This window comes from Panthera leo, chromosome A2 (genome assembly GCF_018350215.1).
Source record: "Panthera leo isolate Ple1 chromosome A2, P.leo_Ple1_pat1.1, whole genome shotgun sequence".
Classification (NCBI taxonomy): Eukaryota; Metazoa; Chordata; class Mammalia; order Carnivora; family Felidae; genus Panthera; species Panthera leo.
The window spans coordinates 96,813,455-96,818,400 of NC_056680.1; the positions used below are offsets into that span (position 1 = coordinate 96,813,455).

At 40.7% G+C, this 4,946-nt stretch overlaps 1 long non-coding RNA gene across 1 annotated transcript; it reads left to right on the forward strand.

Annotated features, from left to right (window-relative positions):
• The first annotated feature begins 314 nt into the window (after positions 1-314).
• LOC122207824 lies at positions 315-4,498 on the forward strand. Its single transcript, XR_006197024.1, has 3 exons — positions 315-519; positions 1,824-1,947; positions 4,116-4,498. It is a non-coding gene; the product is annotated as an uncharacterized LOC122207824 (long non-coding RNA).
• The last annotated feature ends 448 nt before the right edge of the window (positions 4,499-4,946 follow it).

Sequence of the window (4,946 nt, forward strand, 5' to 3'; positions counted from 1 at the left end):
AGTCTCCTCCTGTTCTTTCCACATCGTTTCTTCCTGCTCAGCCAATGCTGTTTCCTCATTTTTTTTTTTTTTTTAAGATTACCAAACAATCAGGGGTGCCTAGGTGGCTCATTTGGTTAAGTGTCCGACTCTTGATTTCAGCTCAGGTCATGATCTCATGGTTCGTGAGTTTGAGCCCCACGTCGGGCTCTGTGCCAACAGTGCAGAGCCTGCTTGGGATTCGCTCTCTCTCTCTCTCTCTCTGCCTCTCCCCCATTCACAATGTGTGCGTGTGTGTGTAAAAAAAAAAAAAAAAAAAAAAAAATTACCAACAATTCTAGTGGTATCACTGCTAGTTCCTTCCCTAACTGACAATTTTGTTTCCTTTTCAGAGGTTACTGCTCTGAGGACCAGATGCCAGGCCAAAGACTCAAGCTGTTGGTACACATTTGCTCTAGGCACAAGGCAGTGACCACATGTGTGGACACTTGCTTCTTACCACTCACCATCATGATCCTGCTCTGAGACCATCTAGGCCCAGTGAGTGGCTTTATAAATTAGACCTTGAATCAGAGGCTCTTTTCCTCATTAGAATGTGGTCTCAACTGCTCCCTTTTCCCTGTAATCCGGAGGATGTTGGATGATTCAAGAAAATTCCTGTTTCTTGTGACTTTAGTTTTCCTAGTCCTTTGTAAAAATTTGAGACACCATAACATATGATGATGCTGGGAAGGAGAATAAAGGTAACCCCACCCTATACAGAGAGGGCTTGGGAGAAATAGCAGGGTTATCTTTAGGTGTGTCTAACCCATAAATCCCCAATCTGTGATCTATGACAAAGTGAGCAGTGACCCTTAGCACAAAAGTGGATGGAAAGAAGGAGCATGGAACTCAGAGGCATTGTTAGGTAGACTGCTGGATAGGAGGTTATCCTGAAACTAATGTAACATTGTATATCGACTACACTCAAATAAATAAGTGCAAAACAGCATATATTGCATGCTATATTTGTTTTTAAGCAAGAAAAACAATAAAACAACAAACATATCTAATGTTGCGGGGGAAAAAAGGAAATTATATTTCCTCTTCCTCTTTATCCCCTTTTCTACATTTCCTAAAAGCAAGCATTGTTACAGAGGCCTCTTCCATGCAAAGGTCGGATCAGGTCTCTCTGAGGAGATAATATTTCAGCTCTGAGACCTTCTCGTACACAGCTAAGGAATTCTTTGAGGGAAGGTAATTGTTTGGGTGGGCTAATAGGAGAATCGGGTCATAATTAGTTATTTTCAGTTTTCGATTTTGTTCTAAATAAAATGTCTATTTATTTCTTTTCTCTATATGTAACTTAAAGGCTTATCTTTTTCTTGGTAACCTTCAGGCATTCTTTGTAAAATAAAGATAATAACCACTTGTCTAATGTTGCAAATACTCCCCCCCTGTTGTCATTTGTCTTCTATTTTGACTGAAGATCTTTTTTTTTTTTTTTTACATAAAAATGCTTGAGTTCAAAATTTATTAGTCATTTTGATGACTCTCTTTCCCTCACACCATGATGCATTTGGGACACCTGTGAAAGGGAGAGAAAAGGGTGGAAATTTGAGTAAGAGGAGCTTCCGTGTGCATGAAACTCTGAGAAAGTCTCAGCCAGGCTGTGAGATGCCCCAGAGAAAAGATTATCCAGTCAGAGGAGTCCTGCATCAGAGAGGGACAGCCTGGGTAATTGGCCGCTGCCCTGCTTCTTGTTGGCTGGGTGTAGCCGAGGAATATCCAGACCTTGAGCTGAACAGTGAGGCAGGTGCCATAGTGTGGTATCCACAGACTGCCTGTTACGTTCTTCTCATCAGGTTCTCTGCACGGGAGATGTGAACAGGGCATGCGCACAACCGTCACAGCCTGCCCTGCTGTGGCGCACAAATCCACGTCCACACTTTTGTCCTACATGCTTTCCATGGGCCGCTTTTTCTGAAGGTAAATTTTATTTTCATTTCTTTATATTGAAAAACAATATTTTTTTTTAAGTTTATTTTGAGAGAGAGAGAGAGAGACAGAGAGAGAGAGACCGAGAGACCACAAGTTGGGGAGGCACAGAGAGAGAAGGAGAGGGATAGAATCCCAACCAGGTTCCACACTGTCAGTGCAGAGCCCGATGCGGGGCTCAAACTCAGGAACCGTGAGATCATGACCTGAGCCAAAATCAAGAGTCGGACGCTTAACCAAATGAGCCACTCAGGTGCCCCTCTGAAGGTAAATTTTAAAAAGAGAGGTCAATAAGACAGGCTACAGTCCCTGTGTGTGCAGTTAGCCTCCGGGACACAACTGATGGTCCTATCTCTGTCCTCCACCATCAATTCTAAACTCCCTTTGCCCTTAGCTGTGCAACTTTTGCTGGCTTACCTAGAGTTGTGGTTAATCCACACTCTCCTTCTGGACGGGTCACTGAGCTCTTGGTAATCATACTCATTAGGCAGAGGTTGATGCACTCGTTCATTTACAGTCCCAGGAGGACAACGGAGTAGTGACCACAACCCAAGTGGATTACCTCAGTTCCACACATATTCTTTCCATCTGTCATGGTGTAAGAGCAGCCCTTCCTTCCTTCTAGTGCTGATCAGGAGCATTTACTGCTTCCAAAATGGTGACTTTTTGTCTAGCATGCTGGACCTCACAGTTGAGTTTTTTGTATTGAGAGCTGAGCTCACCTCCACAGCTGCCGCAAAGAATGATGAGGGAAGTATTTGCATTCAATAATAAATAATAATAAAGGGGCACCTGGGAGGCTCAGTCAGTTGAGCATCAGACTCTCAGTTTCAGCTCAGGTCATGATCCCACGTTTCGTGAGTTCGAGCCCCGCATCGGGCTCTCGGTTGACAGTGCAGAGCGGAGCCTGCTTCGGTTTCTCTCTCCCTCTCTCTCTGCCCCTCCCCCGCTCGTGCTGTCTCTGTCTCTCTCAAAATGAGTAAATAAACTTAAAAAAAAGTTTATCTAAAGGTAATAATAATAATAATAATAATAATAAAGAAACCCAGAAATTTACAATTAAATTCATGTACTACATCAAGAGACCAGAAGAAAAAACTGGGAATAGAGTCATTTGTATATATGAGAATTCATAATTTAGTGAACATAGAATTTTAACTAAACAAGGAAAGGAGGGAGACATGCAATTTGGTTTTTTTCTAATCTCTGATACAGAGAAAATAGCTTAAACATATAAACAAAGGAGGAAAGCAAAGTGCATATGATGGTAATATTTATGAAAAAGAAATATTTCTCTTGGTCAAAAGAAATGTCATAAATAAATTAAATGGCAAATTGAAAGAAAATATTTTAAAAACTAATAGATCTACTTTTACTATCCTTATATAAAGAAGTCTTACAATTTTTTAAAAAAGCAAGATTCTCTCCAATTTATGGCTGGTTTATGGTTTATAATTCCATCTACTACATCACTTCATTCTATTACCTTGGGCTACGTTACATAAATAGTTTAACTTGGAAGGTACGTCAGGAAGCAACATTGCTCAGAGCTGGTCATTTGATGGGAGCTTTATTGAGTTTTTCGTTTTTCCATTGTTTTTTTTAATGTGAGTGGTGGGCTTCTGTTATGCCTTCCTTAAACATTTCATGGTACAAAATTATTGACTCTGTGTTGTATGGAGCAGAAATGTGGGTCCTCGATAGTCCATCTGTCTGTGATTAAGAGCAAATTCCAAGCCTCTCCCCCCACCCCACCCCACCCCTGCCACGCCCCAACCGCAGGGGCATCTTACTGCCCAGGAGCTGGTGGTGGTGCGGAGCTCTGATGGTTCTTCTAGTTTTCAATATGGGGAGAAAATGTTTCCCTCACCCTAGGTCCCCTGTCAGCTCGGGTTTACGTTGGAACTTGCAATCAAACAACCAAAATAGCTGTAGTCCAGATATTGCCAGAGGGAGTTTTACATTGTCATATTTTTTTTTCTGCTAACTGTAATTTTTAGTCTTACTATTTCCATCCCATTTTATATTACTACTCTTTATTGTTGTGATTTATTTTTCTAAAATGTTGCAATCATCCAGTGTTTATTTTTCTACCGATTTAAACCTTATATCCCCTGCTTTTACCATTCCAGTAGTTATCTTTAATTCTTTTTTTTCAGAGTTCTAATATTATCCAATGGGGTACATGTCAAAAGAAACAGGCATATTATTGGAACAAAAATTGCAAGGGTCCATCACTTCCCGCATGAAGCATGTGTACGCTTCTTTTTTGGCAAGGTGCTAGCCTTGAAAATACCAATGGAGTTATAAGGGGAGATGAGAAAGAAGACACCAGAGGATTGGTAAGCCTCTCTCTCAGCATTCTGGTCATCTTTAAAATGCCAGGGGAGATATGTGGAGATAACAGAAATAGGAATGTATACTGGCGCCAGCCCGTGTCCTCTACTTTCCTCTTTCAAGGTCAACGGCCTTACTATAATTCTTTTTCTGTGTTTGTTTTTGAATAGGAAATAAACTCGGATGGTTCAAAAATCAAAAAATATTAAAGGCAGAGAGTGAAAACTTTTGTTTTTCTTCCACAGTCCTTCATCTACCTAATCCTGGTGACAACTACTTGTAGCTTGTACTTAACTAGCTTTTCATGTATTCTTAAAAGTTCCTTTATATAGTACAAAGAAATGGGTAGGGAAATCCCTATCCCTATCAATACATAATTTCCCCCGTTCTTTGTTACCATAGTGTTATACGGCATCAGTGTCCCAACATCAATCCACAGCCCCTCACTGATTCCCGTGTTGATCCACCATTCCCTTCTTAATTAGTTCCAAACAATTACTATTACAAATAATATAGTGAATTGCTTTACGTATACGTCATTTTCCACCAATATGAATATGTGTGTAAGTTCCCAGATGAGGAATTACTGGGCCATAAGGTATATGCATTTTTAATTTGGTATTTCAGCACGGTTACTCTCCTTAGGGACCCCA